General features: G+C 38.6%; 1 long non-coding RNA gene across 1 annotated transcript in view; it reads left to right on the top strand.

Annotated features, from left to right (window-relative positions):
- The first annotated feature begins 4,573 nt into the window (after positions 1-4,573).
- Positions 4,574-23,260, top strand: part of LOC123987866 — a 31,323-nt gene continuing 12,636 nt past the window's right edge. Inside the window, exon 1 of the long non-coding RNA XR_006829507.1 lies at positions 4,574-4,720. This is a non-coding gene — a long non-coding RNA (uncharacterized LOC123987866). The remainder of the gene's footprint in view (positions 4,721-23,260) is intronic.

Here is a 23,260-nt window from a genome sequence, read left to right as displayed (position 1 = left end):
AAATGCTTGTATAAGCATATTTGACTGACTAGTCATTCTTATGGAAAGTAGCTGGAAACATTCAAATACGAATATCCTGGTATCTAGTTCCCTTCTTACCGTTTATTATTATCCTACGATCAATAGTCGAAGTTGATAGTGTACTAATAATTCCTTGGAAATAGTCACGTAATTGCATAAATTCGTCCGTTATAATTTTAATCATTGACGACAATTTTACCAATTTTAAGAAAAATAGACGTGTTTGATTTTACAAGGACTGTATTTATAAATATTTCATTCATTTTTTACTAAATCATTGCCCTATAATTGATCAAAATTTACTATTAGTAGTTTTAAAATAGAGCAATCGATTGCACAATTAACCAATATTCAAATTCCCATGTTTGGAAAATAGGTATTGATTTTTCATCAAAAGTGCATCAAAATAGATGCATTCTTCTTCACCCATTGTCCACACTGGTATCTACATATTTACAAGAATGAAATCATTTTTAAGTACCACAAATGCTGCAATTCATTTTCCCCTGAAATTACTTCAAAATGAAGACTGTTCTTCATCCACGTACCTTCGAAAACGATAACTGTCCACTAGATCGGCCGAAATTCAGGGCTAATGTTTACGTGTCCCGTGAAAGGAATAGTAAACCTTTCTCCTCTTTATCTCTTCCTACGAATCTCTTTCGCGTAACTGTAAAGGAGCCGTAAGTGGCGGCCCTGTCTCGGATGACCCGGGAATAGATCTCAGGTAGAAAAATCGAAATTCGTAAAAAAAAGAAGCAGAGGACGCGAAGGGTGCAGCACAGGGTGGAGAGAAATGATAAAGAGAGATGAAATGCTTCTGGACGCAGGCCAGCTGACCAACCGTGGGAAGAGGAGGTGATCCCGTTGCCTTTTTTTCAAGGGATTCGAGAAAATTACTTTTAAATTGGCGAGCCACCGAACTACCTAGATGCATTCGAACAGGTAGATCGGTCAGCCTAGTGGGCTACGTTTCCGGAAATTGTTTAGAGGAACCGGTCACCGATGACTTCGACCTTCTTTGGCCCATGTTACTCCCTCGAACTACTTCCACGAATGGTCATTCTTTACTAAATTTTGTTAATTATTTTCTATTTTTCTGTTTCCTTGTTGTTCTGTCGTTTCGTACTCTATTCTTATTGTGAAATCTGGATGAGAACCATTGGATAATTAAATTTAGAACTTATGTCATTTTTGGTAATATATTTGGATAATATTTTTCTAAGGATTTTCTAATTTTGAATAGAATAGAAATGGAAGTTTTAAATATAGCTAAGTGTTTGTTAGAATTGTTAGACAATAGTTTACATGAATTAACAATTCGAAAGAATTGTCAAACGAGTTGAGTAAAATAGATATAAAAATTAACAAAGGCTAAAAGAGTTTCTTTTCCTCAATAAAAATAATTTAACACGAACGTTTTTATCTGCTAATGAATTAATTGGTCATCTATAATTTCGTAACGCTTCAATCGTTCAGTGACTCTTCCAAACGAAGAGTATTTTAAACCGTAGAATAAATAAACGATATCACGGGCAGTGTCGAAGAATTCGGGAAAAGGAGACGCTTTTCTCGAGCGTGACATGTGGCCGTTTCGAAATAAATTTTTCCTCGAGCATCGACGACGACGGATCGTCTCCTCTCTCCTGTTTTCACTCGGCTGTCCCATCTTTCTCGACTCTCCTCACCCCCTCCCTCAGTGTCTTCTGGCGCCCCGTTTCGTCGACTTTCTTTCGAAAGGGAGGCTATGCATTTTTCGGTCGCTTAAAAATAGGTGATCGCCGCACCGCGAACTGGCCAGAGGTCAGTCACTCCTTGGGCGCAAGACAGCACAGCAAAAATAGCCAGCAAAACGGAAAAAATAATTTCCTCCCCGACTGAAATCTCGAATACTCCGCTCCTAACTTCGAGTGGACTTCATTACTGACTTCATTTCATTATTTCCTTCAATTTAACCCTTTATTCACTGTTGTATGTTTTCTTTAAGGTGAATTCCTTTGTTGCTTATCTTTTTCCCTATGCATCATTGAGTAAGGGAACTCTGTGTTATTTGGAATTAACAAATTATTTAATTACAAAAGATTGCTGGTGAAAAATTAATTTTATTTTCTCATTTTTGTATTATTATTACATTATCATATTCGCTATTAAAGTTGTTCTGATTTTTCATACAAGATTGTAATTTTGCTTATTTTATACATTTTGAAGTAGATGAAAATCAAGCTCTGTTATACAATCTGAATAATAATATAATATATAAAAAATATGTATGTTTAAAAAAAAGTGATCTATGATATAGTTAGCTAAAAGTCGATTTACTTGGTGTAATACTTGATATGGTTGCCATAAGTTTTAGGACTATGCAGATATTTTTAGAGTCCCCGACGTTGGTGATTCCTGATGATTCATTGAAAACAAAATTCCAAAATTTCCCAGCGTACAAAGGCACTTCATTTTCAACAAGGTACAGAGAAAGTTGAAAATTGTAGACAGTTTAGTCAGCCAGATAAATATTGTACTATATTTTTAACAGGTAGAGACAATTCAAACAAACAATACTTACTGCTGAAGAATATTTAGAAACTCTCCAATATATGGTATTGTAATTATTATTTTCTTTTAACATATAAGAAAATTTATTTCTCTCTGCTAATTAAATCAATCAAAATTAAATTTTGAAGCAAACAAAATCTTAATGACATCAAAACAGATTTTAGTCTATTTCTCTTCAAATTTCATTAATATTTGATAATTTTTATTATCACTATTTATCTGATAAATTCAGCATCGTGTAATATTTCATAATAATTTGAATTAGTGTAATAGTTGCAAATTTCCATCATCGTATACTGGTCCAGTCATCAGGAAACCGATTTCTTCTCTACCTCTGTCGTTTTTCTAACTTCGAAAAACCAGCATCTTCCATTGATCCTAGATTCTCGTTGCCTCAACGGGCCCCGAATTGCGAGGTCCGAATCTGCAACGTCAGTTCAGTGAGATTTTTCACGGTGCCGATCCCCATTGTAGGGGGCGCTGCCCGGTTGTCATATTTGCCTATGATGGACGATTCATCAGAGAAAAGATTTCACGAAACGGCAAACAGATTCCCGGGATGACGAGCGAGTTTCTCATTCAGTGCTTGGTCGCACCACATTTCGGCAATTCCACACCGATCCCAATGATTATGGTCGCCAAGTCCGAATCGGCGAGTCCAATCTTCCATAGGACTTCTTTTTTTCCCTTCTTCTCTCTCTTTTCGTTTCTTCGGCTCGTTGCGGAAGAGCAAAGGCCCGACCCTACCACCCCTGCTGCCCCTTCACGATAGTCAAACGTTGCGAGGTCGAAAAATAAATCGTGTCGCTCGTCTCGTTCGAAGCATTCCACGAAAATATGGCCCAGCATCTGGACATTTCTATCTTTGAACCAGAATTTCACGGTAAAATAAGCGAATCTGTAAGTAGTGATCGGTGCAATATTGGTACATATTTTGTTAATACTTAAAAAACTTGATAGCAAGATACTTACTCAACGAGAAGTATTAAATAGTACCAAAAATAAGAATAAAATAATAACATAAAAAGGGGTGACTTTACAATCATCATTCAATACCAAAGTATTTAATTACAATTATTAAACGAAACATTTGATATGAAAAAATTCAATTAGAAATGTTAAATTTTATTAAAATATTTGATACTTAATAATAATGTTTAATAATGCAGGAATCTCAAGTAATTTCAAGCTGATAAAAAATTTGAATAGTTAAATTTTTTGACTTCATAAATTGATTTAATTTTGAGAATCTGGAACATCAAGTTCCAGTCTTTAATTAGAGACATCGTTGTGGATGGAGTATATGATGTACAAGTAATATTCTATGCTCTTTGCATAAGATTTTGCAGAGTTTTGGATTTTAAACTCTCATGAATGTTATATGACGAAGAGGACCCCTGGGGTGTGTGTTAGGGGATGTTTCGTACATTCAAGATTTATTCAAACTTTCAATATTTTATTGATAATTATTTAAAATAAAATCTGCTACCCTGAAAATACAATTTTCAAATAGTTTTCCTATTCCAGAATTAAGAAATCTAAAATCTCTTACTTTTAGTAAGTGAAGCTTTCGAATTCACAAGATTCGAAAATCAATTTCCGGAATTATAAACAAAGTGCATAAATCCATCAGCTTAACCCTTGATAAGCTTGAGTAATAAATTACTGCTTCGTTAATTTCATTTAGTTATCCTCTAAACGTACACATTATCGAAGAAACTAGCGACAATTACACATGCAACAGATGTGTTGCTCGTGCCGGAGTTTCTCTCGGTGTTGCGTGCATTGCGGGGTTAAAGGGTTAACCCATAGAAACTGCAACTTATCCATGTCGACATGCACACATGCCAGAGGTTTAAAATCCGACTTTCCATTCGATATTTTGCACAAATCTATTTGTAGCGGATATAACAGAACTTCTAAATGTCCGTTAAGGTTTGTTTATTTTGTTTCCAGTGGCGAGGTCGTCGACGTTATAATCGAAGGAATTCGTCAGTTCTTCACGGAGCGCGTTAATGAACGGACGTCTGGATGTATTAAATGCATGCATGAGTGCCAAATTTGAGTGCCATGGTGGAGGGTATCATCGGAGAGCTTAAGGTGGACACTGTCCTTCCTTCCTGAGGCCTAAGGGTGGAGTTTAAAGGTAGGATTAATTATTTATTTTTGTTAATAATAAAAGTAAATGGTTTTCAGTGCTTTCGTAACCTTTTTGATCTAACATTTTTCTATTTGGACTTTGTTCTTCTTCTTGTTCTTTCTTTATTCTGCTTGTTGCTATGCTATGTATTATCACAGTTGCTAATTAAAGATGGTAGAGAGGGTCAGAAACGTTCACTAGGTCGAATGTGCCCCATCAGGGTTGAAAGGGTTAATATAGATTTTGCTTAGGTTAATAGAAGGTCTTTTATTTAAAAAAAACGATAGTGATTGCACAAAATAAGCCATCAAAGTGTAAATTTGCAAACGCAGAATACTTTTCAATCAAATCTTGAAATGATTAAAACATAATATATCAAACTTTGCTCCAACTACAAAGAGAAAAAATACAACAATCACAATCGTTTGATATAAATCACCGTTAGCTAGCCTTTGTCCGTTTAAGTCTCAAAAAACGAGGGAACAGGGAGAAAGAACAGGAAGAAGCAGTTCGTATACGGTGTCGATATCCTGGTACAGCTAAGATCGTCCGGACAAATCGTCTAGGATAAATTTCCCAAGGCTTTCTGTGTTCTGATGCATAGACGGCCAGCGTGTTCCTATAATAAAGGGCGTAGGGAAGCCGCGTCGCGGTGGCTTTAATCGTTTTACGAGAGCAAACGATCGGAAGTCTGCGGCGCGTGTTTGGGCCCGTAGCCGAAGCAAGGAAAGTACGTGAACCTTGCGAAATTTTCGTTTACACAGCCGTGCCCGCGGCCTCTCGCCCGTATATCAAAAGTTTAATTGAATTTTCGGACCGAGGCCTTGGCCCTGCAGATTAGGATCGTCGTTCCTCTCCTTTCTAGTCGATCCTCAACATCCTTCTGGCCGCTTCTTGTCTCTCTTATCCCATTTATCTCGACCGTCTACGTCTTCCTGTATTATTCTAGCTGGCCTCTTGATTTTCATCTCTCCAATGAGAACTTGCGATGAAAGCGGTTCGTTTTGGATAATTTTTTGTATACCTACTGGAAATTATAAACACATTGAGTGGTAGGCTAGATTTAAGATTTATTACAAACAGGCTTGGGTTTGAAAATAGGGTCAAAAATTTAATTTTTTAATGTTTAACTTATGTACGTTTCTCAGATAATAATTTAGTAGGAATTTTTCAGTTACAATTGAAATTAAAAATTGAAATAGTAAATTATAAATCAAGCAAGTGACTGTGACATTCAGTGAAATGGATAGGTAGCTTTTCCACTAAATGAATTACGAATTGCACGTGAATTATATATTACATTGGTCGATTTAATTATTTAATTATTTTCTTCATATATCTTTTACAAAATGGTGCACTATTCATTAAATATTTAATAAACCTCTGTCAATCAAATATTTTCATAATTTAAATATCAAACATTGAATGTGATCCAACTCTAAATATTTACTTATGCAAATCTGCATAAATACTGGAAAAGTTCACTATTTGCTTTCTATTATCAATAAAAAAGGAATAGAATTTGTTAGAAATTAATTTATAAAAGTTTGCACTAGCTTTGCTATTTTAAAATGAATGAAATCATAAAAATTTTCTCTCTGTTTTTTATTATAAATATAGAAAAAGAAATAGAAAAATTTTCCTCAGGTTTAAAATAGACAAATAGAGTTACTTGCTCTATAGAATCAGAACATAATTAGCATCTCCCGTAAACCGATATCTATATCACCGAGTTATTTCCAAGAAACACGACAATTTATTCGGCCTACACGACCCAATAATGCTCGACCTTCCTCTTGTCAGTAGAACTCGCTAAGAAATTTGCATAATTACGTATTTTAATGTACCCTACGGTCATGAGGGACAGATCGAATTTATCTCATTGGCCCTCACCTGTCCTACACGATGCGGGCCACTCCGGTACAACTGACCACCTGTACAGTCGGGGCAACAAAAAAAAAATAGAGGAACAACCTGAAGAGGTCGATTAGAACCTCCGTGAACAACTTAATGGCTCTCGAGCAATCGTGTTGAACCTAATCGTTTAATTAAAGGGGAACATTGGACACGTATATTCAAATTGTTTCGCTTAAATAATATTACATGCTGTTCTGTTACATTAAAATTATATAAAACTTTGAAAAATTTTTAGTATTCATATAACAAAAAAGAAATAAAAATTGTAGAAATTTTGAAAGAATTTAAAAGATTGATGAATGTGAAATCCTAGGAAAATTTTATTAAAGCTGTGGAATACATTTATGATAGAAGATCTATTGATTGTAATGCTGCAAAACTTTATTAGTTTATTATTATAACATTAGGTTAATACAAAAATTTCTTAAACTTTTAAGTTGGCAACTGAGATTAAGAGCAGATTAGTAATTATCAATATAATTTACAGTTTCTTAATTGCTCCTTTTTCAATTTACAAAATTTCTATAGATTAGCATACCAGACGATTTAATCTCTTATTTAAAAACATTATCCACTTTAAATTTTCTTATTTATCCTAATAATTACTCTAAACATTCAAACACTCTCTATTTTGCTCCAATTCATATCCACACATCTCACCACTAATGATCTTACGCCATAACTAATTACTTATTCCATAATCCACAATAATCATCATTTTATCCTCTAAATTATATCATTTTTCGAGTTACAAACCCTCCATATAACACATTTTCCAAAAACACCTCCACGATATCGCAGATGGTTATAAACAAAAGACTCGATCCTAATGTTCTTCGACAATACCTCGAAGAGTGAGACGCGAGGCTGTGGCCACGATGACCCATTCAAAAACGACGACGATCCCGCAGGTCGTAGCAGCCACGCGAAACAATAGAAAAGCCATAACTTTCTCCGCACGGTCGTGGCTACATCCTGTGTCGGAGGCGCGGCCAAAAAATCATGTGCATCACTCGCGATCCTGTTGGTCTTTCTCGAAGAAGATAAAAAGGATTGAACACAAAAGGAAGGAGAAAACGTGGTTCTATCTCGTTTTAGATTGACCAAGGTGGACGAGGTAAATTCGGTAGCCACAAGGCGCACCGTTATCCATTGGCGTAACTAGGTAGAGAATCGAACTAGGTCTGAGCGAACCTAAAATGCAGGATGACCCATTTTATAAGAAATTATTGAAATAATTAATATATTGAATACAGTGGGAATCATTGCTAAGTAATATTTATATTATACAAATTTCAAAGCTATTCACATTAAGTGAAATTATGAATAATTTAATAATTAAAATGTAGAGAACTTCAGCAGTGGTTTCCTTGATTTTTGGACATGTTGCAAGGAGCAGGGCCTTGAGTATAGTAATACGATTCTATCACAGATTTTGATATTTTTCCTATGCAAAATAGTAAAATTATTGGCTCAAATATTCTCCCTCTATTCATTGACGAATCCATCGCATACTTAAAATGAATTTGGTTATAGATTATGACCTGTTTCATTAGGTCATGCCCACTCACATTAGTGTAATTATGAATAGAATTTATGTTAGAGTAAAATAATTTCAAACAGTTGATGCTTTTGTTGAAAATAGAGGATCTAGAACAAAAATGCTGGTTACGCCAATGCCGTTTCTCGGTGGCTAATCAGAAAATTGAATCGTCCTCTGTTGTGGATCAACAGAACAGTCTCCCTTCATATGTACTCTTTTTCACGATAGCCGATTCTATCGTTTCTGTTCTTCTCTTTTTTCTCTTCCTGTTCTTGTTCGATGTCGGACTGTACGACCCGCATGTCGTTACGAGACGAGAGGCCGAATGTGTCCCCCGGAACGCGTGTCCGCTCGCCTCGTCTCGTCTCGCGTCCCGCGGCTTCAAGAGGCACGGTCACAATGGGGACACATGTCAAAACAATTGGCACACAGGTGTATCGAATTTACCGAAGAAAATGCCGGAGGACGACCGAAAGAATCGTGACATTGCGTCACCGGGCCCCTCTCTTGCATCGATGATGCTCCAAGATACCTGGAAGTTTTTGTTGAAAATGATAGGGACATGGTACCGATATTTATCGATCGTTCGATTGGTTATAGACCATGAATCAGATTAACATTAGAATAGCTAGCGTTGGATGCATACCTCCTTTTAAATTGAAAATAAATTAATTTGATACAATTAATCGCTACACAGTATTTTATTCTATTAGGCATAGGGTGTCCCGTTTGAAGTGAACCATGTGGTGATCATAAACTTCATAATATTCGAATTCTTATATCTGCATCTGTAAATTAAATAGTTTATAGAAACTGTTACATATTGCATTTGAAGGAGATCATCTTCATCAAGGTGTCGAAATCATCTAGTTCCAATGAAAATACCCGTAAAAATCAAAAGAAATAACGGACTATCAAGAGAGCCATATCCACAAATCCAGCACGATCCATCGATTCATTCTAGGAACAGGCTGAATGGCGAACGATTCGCGTGTCTGTCGGTTCGTGGCAGCGCGAGCCTCGATCGTTTCGAGCATCATCGGCGTCGAAAGTTACGATTATCGTCTTTGTACTCGTCGCGTATCGGCGCGTGTACACGAGCGTTCACGTAGGAAGACGTTACCATTGGCGATTGTCTTAACCGCGAAGAGGAGAGACAGCTAGCGTGCAATCGTACGAGGCAAGATGAGCGACGAGGACGAGGGTACTAGCGTGAAAAGCGAGGAAAAGAAGTCGTGGAAGACGTAGGAGTAACAGCGAAGAGAAAACGTAGGGTTCGATTGAAAATAAGAGGTAGTCGAAGAGAAAGAAAAGGGTGAAACGGGAGAAATTCTAGAACGCGTACGTTTTCTGTCTGGAATTTTCTCTGTTTTTCGACGAGAAAAAGCTCGTCGACGAGCGTTCGACTGGCGCGTGTTGGTGGCCGAACGACAAGCCTGAAGAACGCGAGACGGAATACGAGAGGAGACGATGGTGGAGGAGGAGGTGGAGGAGAACGTATAGGGAGGGGCCGAGGGGAGAAAAATGACAATCATCGTCATTTTAATAATATGCAAAGGCATAGTCGACTTCCACGACGGGCAAGTGTGGCCACAATGGCGTTATATAATGACAAAGACACGCCGGGTCGGCTGGGTACCTTTCGCTCGACAAAAGGCGCGGCGTTAGGGTCATCCTACCGGACCGGAACATGTTTTGTCCGGCGCGGACAAATGTCACCGATAATGTCTTCGGGGACTGGAGAGATCGTAAAACTCGAAATAACTGCTGGAACGTGAAATATTATATTATTGGAGACGAGAATCATCTTGCTGATAGTATGATTATGTTCGTCGTTGGTTGATGAGTTTAATTATAGGGAATTTTGGAATAGGGTGAATTTGTGATTACGTGTTTTCATATGGGAGCATGTAGGTGTAATTATCAGGTACCTTTTCGTGTTTTTAATTTTAAAGATTTTAAAGATTTATTTTTAAAAAGTCATAATAAAAATATAATAATTATAATTTATAATATTAATGAAAATATTATAATTATTTTATTTATGTTTTGATATCTGCTTTTACATGAATTGAAATTTATCAAGATATAATCAGCTTTCAACTGTATTCCATTGCACACTGCAGCAAGAAACTTGTTCAGATCCATACATGTTATTGTTACGCTACAGCTTGACGTTTGTATCTTCTATGTACTTACTTGGTATGAGTAACGAATGCATAACATGTCAAGCATGCATACGATATCATAATTTGAAAGGATTAAATGTGTTATCATTACCCGAATGATTCTAATGATGTAATTACATATATACGCTACATTTATTTGTACAACATAAATTAATATTTCTTTTTTACATAATATTTATTGAAACTTTTTTTTTTATTTAAAGACACGTTATAAGATTGATGCGATAAAATCAGGCTTCTCTAAGGAAAATGGCGATATAGAGGAAGCAGGAATTCTTAAAATCTTAATTTTGACGTCATTAATGTTAAAAGTAATTTAAGAAGAAAATAACATAATTGTTAATATTAATTATTATCAAATTTAGTATATATATAATATGAATAATAAATAAATATCAATTCAAATTTTCCCGCGTAAACGTTTACATGTCAGTGATAGGACTAGGCTGTTATGTATATATATGAGGCCCCTTCCCTACATTGTCAGTTTCCCTAAGGATGCCTGTGGGGAAGGGCGAGAACCCAGAACATCACCATTTTTCCTGCGAAAGCCTGATTTGATTGCGAGTGCACCTTATTACACAGTGAAATAAAAAATGATCCAAATATTTATTTCTATTAAGATAAGATTTTACAACGAATTTTTATATCTATTTCAATAATAATTTCTATTAGAGGCAATCCCACCTTGTCCCCTATTTAATTGTACCAATATTTATTTCAAAATTCAATATGCTGCCTAGGGCCAGCAGTGACCCACGTGTCATTTAAAACCACTATATTAGTACAGATTTTGATCTCTTTCATAAATCATAAGTAAAAATAAATTTCTATAAATTTATAGGGAATTAAAATTTACTTTACTTATTAAAGTAAACGATCAAAAATATTCCCTTTTTGATTCACCCCATCTCGATCCCCATCTAATTGCAACACATCTCAACAACGATCACGATCTCGCATACTCGAGGTATCTTCGCGTGCCACAGATTCGCACCGACCAATCGGAATGCAAAAGGTGGTAAAAACAAGCTCTCGCTCGTTTCGTTCATCAAGTTTTATCGCAGTTAGAAAATCGTCGAATCTGAAACATGTGATCGTCGCGCGTTAGGCATCGAGATCTTTCCTGGATCTCGAGCGTGTGTTACGTGTCTTGTGTTGTCGAACCCGATCGAAATCGGTGGAAAATTACGCGACCATTCGCGGTCACCGTTCTCTAATGGCGAGCCGAGATATCATTGGGACCATGGACTCTGGTTCGTGGCACGAAACGAAACCGCGAGAAGAGGCTACGTTCCGGGTAACGTACGAGGTGATCTTTCACGATCGATCTTCACGAACACACACGTATGTGTATGTACGTGCAGCGGGGCACCGCGTGCCCCCTCGACAACGTGCCTCTCTTTCCTTCTTCTTCGAACCTCTCGCTTTGTACGCTCTGATATTCAAATTGCGGCAGAACGCTAAGCCTGCTCTTAACGGTAGATCCCGCGGCGTTGATCTCTTCCAAAATCATACGGAGAGATCAAAATTTGTCCTTCTATTGGGATCGTAGATGATTTCTTCTGGACACGTCAGTCTGACAAAGAAAAAGAGAAAAATTTTGGTACGCGTTTTGGAGTTTGTTTATCCTCTTTTCAATTTTTCTTGAATTTCTAAGTTTATTTAATTATTTAATCTAAAATAGTTAAAATCATTAATATTTATACAAATATAATCACAAATCACGAGAAAGATTAAAATAATGATTGAAACCTAGCGAAAGAAAGATTATCTTCCTAAATTAGTCATATTATTCCAAGAGAGAATGAAGTACTTCAATTACCTCATTCTAATAAAGGAAAAAGATAATTCCACCTTCCCTTTAAATCACCGTATTGTCTTCACTCCCCACAACAAGCAGCCGATAAAATAAGCACCTACTTAACATCCACCACGAGATCAACCACCCCCTTACAAGCAACCCCTCTGAACAAAATTCCATCATTCGTTAACGCTTCGCACCCTTAGTAGAACAGGTGTTAGCATCGAATACAGATTTTCACCTGGCGAACGTTTCTTCCGAACGTTCATCACTTTAATAAAAAACCTCCTGTTCACCCCCGTGAGGCGTGAAGGGGCTGGTACCATCCCTCTAGTCGAGTCGCATAAATTTGCATTTGTTTTCACGAAACAGGTAAAACCCGAGGTTTCTCAGGGGTTGAAAAAGAAAAAGGAAAGAAAGAGCGATAGTCAGGTGGTTGTTCCATGAGACGAAAAATATCGGTCAACCGAGGGCGCAGCTCTCGTCGTCAAGGAGGTTGCTTAAAAATCGGACAATACTTCCCCGGGCTGTGGGGTACATTTAAATGTATGTATTCATACGCTCTCGTGTATTGCTTTGACGAGAGGTGTGGTCAAAATTATTCAAACTGACCCGGACTCCTTTTTTTTTTTTTCTTCTCTCTCGTTTCCTTTCGGTCTGGGACACTTTCTAGCAGAGCGCCGTGTGCGCTGCACCCACGTATTCCTTCCTCCTCGCTCCTCCTCCTCTTATTTCTCTTTGAATTGTTACCATCTTTCTCTGTTATTCTTATGCCGTTTCATTCTTCCTCCTCCTCCTCCTCCTCCTTCTCCACCTTGCCGCTTTCCACCCGTTGTCTCGCGTCATTCTCTCTAGCCATTGTCCCGTCACGTGGTGTCGAATTCGAGATTGCGAAGCTCTTCGATTATTTCGCGGCCGATGATCTCACGTCTTTGCGATCTACGTGCTGGGACAATGATTTCGAGGACGCTGCGGCTTCGTTTATGGATTATAATAGAGAATGTAAACGGTGGGAGGGGATGGACTTTGGTTAACTTTGGAGGTTTCTTCATGTTGTGATTGGTACAGGATAGCGTACCAATAGAAAGTTTTTATGACAGTGTTGCTTCTTAATAATCCCCGACACCTGGCATTATTCGTTTTCTTATCGAAAATTGGTAGGTATCGATTGATCGATGGGTGTCACAGAAAGGGAGAATTTTTGGAGAATTTTAAATATTATTATTACAGTAATGATGCAAAATACATTGAAAATTTAAATTAGAAAATTAGAATTTGTTTCATTATACAAGTCCAGTACCATCGTGGCAGTGAATGCATTAATTAACAAGTTGGCTAATTATTTAATTTACACAGAACACTTTTCAAAGAATCATTCAAGTTAAACAATTCCATTGCTGTTAATAAACATCATAATTATAGAAAAATCCTTTAGTTAACAAATTAATTTGAAAGACTCTCGAACTTGGTACAAGCTGTCGCAAAATTAATTTATGATCTAAGCTCACAGTGTAAACCTCTATCAAAGATATCAAACTCTTGTCAAGATCCAAATGAAATATCATACCGTCGCTGGAATTCTTGCTCGAGGCAAAAGATCGAATAATTACGGGGTTTCCTTCGGATTCAATTACGGTCAATGTTCCAAGCCGATAGGTTCGAAGAGGGAACATCAGCTTCTTCCTGATTTGAATTCGAAACGAGGGCGAACGATGGTTGGGAAGCTGCGAAACCTAGATGGAAGCGATTGTCGCCCAACCATCCAAATTTCTACCCACATATCGTGAATGGACACGGCCCAAGCTGTCCTCTCTATGCCGCGGCATGTTTCTGGCCAGGCCAACTATGACATATGGGTAGCGCAAAAACCACCAATGCTGATCGATTGGCCACGTTAACCAACCCTCGGCATTCGCTTTTTCCAAACGCGATTCTCGATGCTCACGATCCCTTCTGTTTGCCACCTTTTTCACGACATCACCCGTAGGAATACTACTGGTCAAAGTAAACATGTTTCTATTTGTTGCCACCATCCTTCTGAATATATTTTCACGACGCACCAGGTGCGTCTTACACTCCCTGTGCAATGGTATTAGCGCATCGCGGTATTTCTTCAATTTGATTATATTAAATTTAATCAAACCCGTAATTAGAATTTAATTTTCTTGCATTTACTGACCCGAGATCATCATCGAGCACCATTCCCATAGCCCAGATCATCGGAACACCATCAGCCTCCCAGCAGAGCTACTTTCCAGGTGCTTTCAAACTCACTTAGTCTATCATCATCAGCTAATCGATTAACGCCAATCCCCGCCTCCCAAGTAGATTCAGCTCTCCGAAAGTGTTGAAAAAATGCATGGAAATCGAACGAAGCAACGTGGCTTTCCTCCGAAAGCGACGTTGAATCGGATCGATCGGCAATCGCGTCCGATATATCGAGTCCTACAAACGACGTCTATAAAAGGTCCCCCGTTTTCCATCCGTCATTCCCCCTCCTACCCCTCTCAGTTGATCTGTTCACCGTTCCGCAGGCCTCTTAGGCCGCATTCGCACGATCCTCGATGCTGGGCCACCTTCGCCACGACCTCTCTCGATGCACCTACGGTGAAGGTTTAGCCTGTGTCGTAGGTGGTCGGCACGACTGTACCGCTGACTCCTCGGACGCGTCCGTGCAACGATTCGCATTCGTGTACGACGTACACAACCGCGTACACGGCTGCGATAGCTGGACGACGGTCACTACTCATCGCCGTTGAGCCGGGAGCCGAAAGTTCATCGGTACGGTTAACCGGCACGGCACGCCACGGTACGGCTAGGCACGGTTCATTTCTTCGCCTCTTCCATCTCCTCTTCTTCTTCGGCATCTGCCTTCTGATCCTTCCTCGGCCACTTACTCGCCTCGCTTATCGCGCGGTTACCTTCTCTACCAGGGTTGTTACGGACATTTTAGTTCTCGAACAGCGGTGCAATTGGGATTTTAATTTTCAAGTGCTGAACTGTTTTATTTGGATACCTAATTTAAATACTTGAAGAATTTGGGTGTTTCTTACGTATCAAGTATCTGTAATTAACATTAGGATTTTAATTTTCGAATATTTCAATAATTGAAAATATAGCCGCACAAGAACCCAAAAATTTCTTTATTTTTATATTTTTGGGTTCTCGCACATTTTTCTAAACCAAATAACGAACAATTTTAGAACAAAACATAGGAAAATTATCAATTGGTAATTTAATATAAATCAATTTACATTCTCTATCTTGTCCTTTCTCATTCAATTATCAACGATTCTCATTTTCGAATCAGCATACATTCTCATTACGACATAACACGATCTTCACATTTCCTACCAGCACCGAATGATTCTCTCCTCTTCCTCCTCTTCTGGTACGGTCGTTCGTCTTCTCGCGTGGCACCGTCCTCTTCTTATCCTCCTCCTTAGAGGAGCCGACCAGCTTACTTAGGTGACTCTTTGACTCCAGAACGACCAACCGTATAGGTCGGCCGAGTTCTAGTTTTAAAGGACATGCACGTATATATTCTGCGCCCTCCGCTTAAGTGGCGCGAGGATATTTCTAGGTGAAAACACGTTCGCACGACGACGATCCTGGTTCACAGCCACTTTAACCCTTTGCCGAGTTTCGAACGCCTCTTCGATCGAAACTGCGTGGGTCGTTCGTGGAAGCTGATCCGAAATGCCTGCGTTCGGTCTTCGAAAATGAGTTATGACTGACTGACAACCCCTTTTGTTTCAACACGGCTGCTGGTAGGTGTGAACGATGAAAAATAATGCGACTTCTGTGCGATACACGATTTCCTTGCTGCATTTGTTGTTCCTCTTTCGAAGTGGATGGATTGTATTCAATCGAACACGACTCGGAGCTCTTAATGCTTGTATCTAGTTACGCGACGTTGAAAAACATCTACATTTTTAATTTCATTTAATTTTTCAACCACAGTCATCCAACTCAAAAAGTAGAAATGCAGTGGAAATTTTTGAAAAAAGAAATAAGGGACGGGTTTATGATTTTTGTCAATTGAAACTATTGATATTCCTCTACCTCTGGCTGGTTTCTCCGTAGCTCGTTCTCTTCTAGCCTTCCTCCTCGCCTCCAACGTGATGCAGAAGTCCCGACAGCAGCAGCCGCTAGTGGCTCTTTACCTCTTTAGCGACGTACGTCGTACGGGCCGACCGAGTTCGAGTTTTAAAAGACGGGCGACATAACACACGAGAGAGTCGTGAGCGAAGCAGAACGTTCAGCAGGCTCGAGTTCGCCGTGGCTCCCCGATATATAGGGCAACCGTACAGTCTCACGGTTTCTGCGAGCTATTCATCTGCATACTCTCCGCCTTCGCCACTCCGCTCCGCACCGCTCGCCTTTTCTTCCTATTTCGTTCTCCTTCCTATATACGCGCCGCGGCAACCCTATCTCGACGCGAAATTTATCGGATTAATTATTGTTAGCCGGTCGCGATGGTAGACATTGATTTTTACCATTTTTACTTCCTCCGCGCTTCGACATCTTCAACTACCTGCTTCGATGGCTGTTGAGAAATGCAGGCTGTTAGGGGAGGTTAGAGAATTTTTATATTTTGATGGTTTTTTTTCATAATTTATATTTGGAACAGATAGAAGTATTTCTAGGAAAAATACTATATTTTTAAATTTTTTAAAATCTTATTTTTTTTATGAAATTGTACACAAAATTTTATTTTATAAATACCTACGAAAATGTTTTTTGCATCTTCTCAAAATTACATAATATTTTGAAGCTTTCGGGGTGGCTTAACCCTTCAACCCTCTTCATATTTATTTCCAAAATAATCAACAAATTCACTTTCATCCCTCAAAAAAGAAACTGAAATGAAACATTCCGTAAAATAAACGGCGAGGAATGAAAGGACACTTGTCGAGCATCGAGCGAGCAATTCGCAATCGGCATTGTCGCGCGGAAGAGAATTCGTCGTCGCGGAGGCGAGCGAGTAGAGGAGGATCCCCGCGGCCGTGCCAGGACTCTTAACCGGCAGAATAATAGAAGTAGGAAGCGAAACGGCGGCGGCGTCGGCGGCGTCGGGAAAAATCGTCAAAGCACATTACACGAAATCACAATGTTTAATGAAAATTGCCGGGTACGTGTTACCTGAGGCCGATGCCTCGAGCAAAGAGGGTCGAACGTAGCGAAGATAGGAAAGTTCGTCGCATCGTGTGGCCACGGCTTCAGCCGAATCGTGACGCGGCAAAGCGGTATTCAGATTGCGCTCTTAGCGGTTTTGCCGATTTTTTTCCTCGGCGACAAAAGGGGGACTTCTGTAACCACTGGTCAGAAGCTAAGCAACGGCAGATACTCGACAAAAACGCGTGCAATTGCCTGTTGAAATATTTTTAGAAAAATGTTGATGTTAGCTCCTCATTTTTTTGAAATTACATTTTCCATGAAAATGGATGGTTATCTTTTTTAGACATCTTTGGAGATGAAAGGGTAGTTAATTGTTCTTTTGTATTTTCCTTTCTTTTAATATAAAGCTAAGCATATGCAATTATTATGTTAAAAATAATTCAATTTTTATCATAATTTTATTTTAAGCTTCATTCTCGCTAAATAATCTCTAAGATATTATTAATTCATTAAGATTGTACATGAGAATTCATTTATGACATAATTAAACAATTCAAAATGCGTGTGATACCAATAAATTTCCAATAATACAATGTTACTCATTTTCAAAAATCGAGTAATGGTAATAATTTTCAATCTGTTTCACAAAAAGCATTGTATCCGTGTTAGCAACGAAGTTAAGGAAGAACCGTTTCGTATCGTCCCGGGCTCTGTTCCACTTGGCTATAAAGGATTTCTATTCGCCGTGGCTCTCACATATGAGAGACCGATGCCTATCGAGATGCCACGGTATCCTCTGCCGTTTCGATCGTTACCGAAACGAGATCGTTATCGCGATACGGATGCGCGATAGATCTGCGTTGCTGTTGATTTCTGCGTCACGTTCAAGGATGCGACTCGTAGCAAATTCTCAGCCGAATGTTATTCGCTCGTTTCCTCTTATCGTCGTTGATATCGCGACCATTTTTATGGTTTTATCTCGGCCTGATTAGCTTGGCCTCCTCCAGACGCGAGATCCTTGGTAGCCACTTGAGACTCGTTTAAAAAAATACCAAAACTAGAGCCTTCAACTTCAAAATAATCATCAAATTCTATTGATAGAAGTTATAGATAGCATCGGATTTTCCAAAATCAAAGGCACCCAAATTAGAGTCTTAAATTTAAAAAAAATTTATCAAATTCTTCAAAAATTAAAAGAGATCCAAAGTGATGCCTTAGTTCAAAGTTCGAAAGACCTAAGGTCCCAAAAAATCATCAATAATTTTGAAAGAGAGACAGGTTAAACGGCATTAGAGCGTGCTCTAACAGGCGCAGCCAGCTCGGCATCGTCGGACATACATCTCGCGGAATTGCGACGGCGGAGCGAAGCAAAGCGGCGCGGACTGGCTGCTGCCCGATCCCTAAGCGAAGTGAAAGTTAGATGTGTGGGCACGGGATGCGCACGAATTCATTTTTTCGGCCTCTCCGTGCACTTTTTTCCAACGTCGCGGCATCAGTTCCCATGTATACCTCTCTAGCCTATATGGCCGGCGCGGCGCGCGATATCTTCTATCACACATACATAGGCAACTTTGGCCACTCTCTCTTTCTCTCTCTTTATTTCACCTCCGTGGCACTTATGTTACCCGGTGTTCCGCTGCTACACGTATTCCTACGTCTAACGCTGGCTTGCTTCTTCGTTGCTCTACCGGTGACTTCCATTGCCGCGACGACGTGGAAGAGCAACTTGTACAGCTCGTACACCCGTGGCCTGGCTCTAGCCGTGACTTATCGGTTCTATGCACCTACCACGTGTCCCTAGGACGTGGTATCGATTCCGGATGACGCGAAATCGACGAGCGATACCTGGCTCCCGTGGGATCTTTGGGATCAGACGAAAGAACGGCTAACCTTTTAACCAGACGATGGCGCAGCTCGATCTTTACTTATTCAATGTATGACTTACACGGTATAAATTTCATTTTTGAGTATACGAAGGTCTTTCATTTAGAAATGCGAGTTCTTAGTCTTAGTCGATGCAGATGTTGTGCAGGTTTCGTTAGATGTGGGTCATGATTGACCCAGCCACCTACTGTGAGGTGGCCCCCTTGGGTAATAATAGTAATTCCATCCCTCTGAAAGTTCATAATTAATGTTCTTATTTATTTTGATATTGTTAGGAAATATTAATAGCTTATTTTATTTAATAAAATAACAAAATTCATTTAACACATATTTATTATATCAAAAAGTTATATTTTATTTTTTATGTTATACGTAATTTCTTTACCTTTTTTAGTTATATTTTACAGTTATATTGTTCTTTATTTTTATGTTATATTTTTCATTCCTATAAAATATTTTTGATATAAAAATACCAAATCACCAAACAAGGATCGTGGACTAATAATTTAATTTAAGAATATCTAAAGATGCGATACGAACCAATAGATTTTATTTTATCATTCACGGAAAATTTAATAAATTTTGTACTATTTCGACACGGCAATAAAGCATTCGATTATGAGCAATACAATCGACCAGCGAAACGATAGTGTTACAAGATTCCAATCGGAGAAGAGTCCGTAGATCTCTCCGCGAAGCGGATAGAAGCAACCGAAAAGAAAAAAAGGCGGAGAGAAGATATAGTGGGCATACACGAAAGGAGAAAAGACGGATTGCCTACATCGATTAGAAAGGTCGTGCATTCTTCTGGCCAGGATTCGCGTATATCCTCTCTTAGACTCCATGATCTGGAGCAAGAAATTTTCGGTCCTAAAGATTTCCAACTAGCGATCGCGATCGCAACGCTCGATAACGAGCCACGATTTCGCGTTACCTAGAATCGCGAGCAACTGGCTCTCCAACAATACTTTGTGGAGAGCAGATATCTATAAATTACAGATAGAATCTGATGTTGGACGAACTGACCACGCGAAATCTATCCTTATTGAGAAAATGTGAACATAACTCGTAATATCACTTGAATGATTTTAATCTAAACACTTTTTGTTGATTTCTGAACATTTTTTTATTTTACTATAAATCAAGACACCCAAATCAGAAACTTAAACGCAAAAAAATTATCAAATCCATTAATAAGAATTAAATGAGTGCATTAAAATTAAAATTACTGTATCTACTTTGTTAAATTTCTGTTAGATTTAAAATTTCTTCAAAGAGTGCCATAGCTTAGAAATGTAATTCATATCATATTGTAAATATGATATTTTAGAATTTATAATGATTTATATGTAACAAAATTTCTATTAAACATACAAAAAGTAAAATCAAAGGGGTTAACCTATATCGAAATGATCCGAAGAATCTTCGAAGAATCCGAAATGAAGTTGAAATTTATTATAATAGATACGATAGCAGCTCACGTGATAGGTTTATTTAAAAAGATCAGTGAAAACAAGCTTTGAGCCAGGAATCCGGTATACGTAACCAACGACGCGATACAGGGAAACAAGTTACGAGATCGATGTATGCAGGTACTTCGTTTGTAACTCTCTGTTATCAGCTAGTTGCACTTAAAGGCTGCTAGCACACGTTCGTAGAATCGATTCGTGGCGACGCGAAATCGATGAACACCAGCAGCTCCGTGGGATCGAGATCGCGTGAATCGAATTTTCCTACGGTACTCGAACTTTCAAATCGCTCAATTCTTATTCTAACTGAAACTATACGAAATATAAAAAGAATTCTTCAAGAAATTTTACTGTTCTTTATTAGAAAACTTAAGAATTTTCTAATAAAGCTTTTCAATTTTGGGTTCTACTTACAACCCTTCTCAATTTTACCAGAATCAGCCATCAATCTCACCCTTAAAATCTATTTAATTCAACTGAAATTTGATCCCCAATTTATATAATCTCTTTATATCAACATCTACTTTGTTTTCTTTAAAAGCAACAATATAGTCTTCAACTTTCCAGTTTATTTCTTTTACTCATTGTAGTCAGCTATACTCCATCCCTCGATTTCGTAGCCACTTCTCGAAGCAACGCTTTTTACGGCATTCTTCTTCCTTAACCATAGTGTCGTTCACCTCGAACTTCGTTCTAGTATCATGATAGATAAGCAGTTTTGGGACACGGCTACGTGAAAAGGGGCTGTATCTGCGCGCTTCGAGAAATCGAGATGTGTCGCGGCGTTCTTTCACACGGGAGGGATTGACGAAAACAATAATGTACAAGGGTGTGAGAAAGCTATCGATCGGCTAACCGAAACAATGGCCTCGCCTTGGAACATAACAAATGATCGTCTCCTTATCTGTAAAAGGATGAATACCGGCGCATCGTCACGGTCAGCTTTCTTTGCAAAAGTTGCGATTTTTGGTCAGAATTCTAGGAAACTTGTCCACCCTTACGTTTCTATTCAGCCCATATTTATAACAAATTCTTCGCGTTCTTATAAAATTTTGCAAATTTCAGATTTGTTAATATTCATTGATACCTATATTCTTGGTGGATGTGATTTATAATACTTTTGTAATTCATCTTTTATCCTTTTTTTATTAACAAAATACAGTTAATTTTACAATTATAAAATCTGCAAATGAAGTTATTTTTCCAATACTTTGAAATTAGTCCTTCCTTTATAAATTAGCCCTTGTAATCATTTTTAATTAATAATTTTTAAAAAGATCTGAAGTCCACGAATCTTAATGTAGTTATTCTAGCATTAACACAGATATCTTACAATTCCATCATTAATGAATATCTCCCTCCTCGATACCTCCCCTTTTTCTTCAAGGTTTATTTTTGCAAGTTTTCCTCATAGCAAAGCAAGTTGCAGGCAAAAGAAAAAAAAAGAAAAACGAAATCATTGTTCAGCCGGCCTGTTACCGTCCCCATTGCGTTCACTCTCTCGACATTTATCTTATTATCCTTTCTGTAGCTCGTTATCACGAGACCATTAAATTTCTTCGGGTACCGTCGCGTTGCTGTATCAGTGGCTCTTGGAGGATGGTTTTGGCGAATAATAAAGTATATACTCGTTGTGATCCGGGCACATCGAGAGGGCCGTAATACGTTATCATAGAGCAAAAGGAGAAGGACTTTTCCGAGGCTGGGTACTCGTCGAATCCTGTCGCGTATGTACCCGTCTCCTGGAACAGTGTGCACGTGTACGTACGACGACGAATAAGCAGCTCGACTCGAAGCCAATCAGTTCGCGTAATGGAGATCGATAGCCATAAGTCGATCCCCGTGATACACCCTGTCGAACGTTATAATGCGAATCGTAGCGAGCAGACGTACCGATTCTTCTCCGGGATTCTTCCCCTCTGCCCTCGGCGATACGGTAATGTAATGAAATAGGCGCTCGCTCGAGTGTCGTTCAAATAGCTTGGAGAATATTTTTTTTTCTCTTTAGTATCCTTTTTCCCTTTATAACGTTGAATCACAATTGCGATGATTGTGACAAATTTGAGTAGCATTATTAATTGAGACTTCTGAGTACAAGTTGGGATAATAATTTCACCCCAAAGCAAAAAATAGATTGGAGAATATCTTTTTATTTTTAGGGCCGACCCGACTTGATATTTTCGGGTACTCGAACTCCTCTAGTATTGTAAATAGATTTATAATAAATTTTCCTGTCTTTCACATTAGAAAAATTTAAATTACGATATCTCTCATCAAACGTTCTTTTAACAATTCATAACGACTTATCTCCTTATCCGATCGTCTTAAATGAAATTCATCGCATAACACCAGAGGTCGGGGGCAAGTTTTAGCTTCCAGGAAAGTGGTAAAAAGGACCGAGCAGTTTTTCGTATCTGTTTGATTTCTCGTGTGTATGCCGGTCACACCAGAAACCGGAAAAAAGAAGGGAAACACAAGCGGAGGCCCCGAGTGACCCGTGTGCCTCTTTGGAACCGACGGGATACGCGCTGTTTGTACAGATAAGGGCACAGGTGGGGCACAGTGGACAGTGCCAGCATTTCATCTCCACAACGTCCGTTCATCCGTTCGTTCTTTCTT

Source organism: Osmia bicornis, chromosome 6 (assembly GCF_907164935.1).
Source record: "Osmia bicornis bicornis chromosome 6, iOsmBic2.1, whole genome shotgun sequence".
NCBI lineage: Eukaryota > Metazoa > Arthropoda > Insecta > Hymenoptera > Megachilidae > Osmia > Osmia bicornis.
This window is presented reverse-complemented; position numbering and strand designations above follow the sequence as displayed.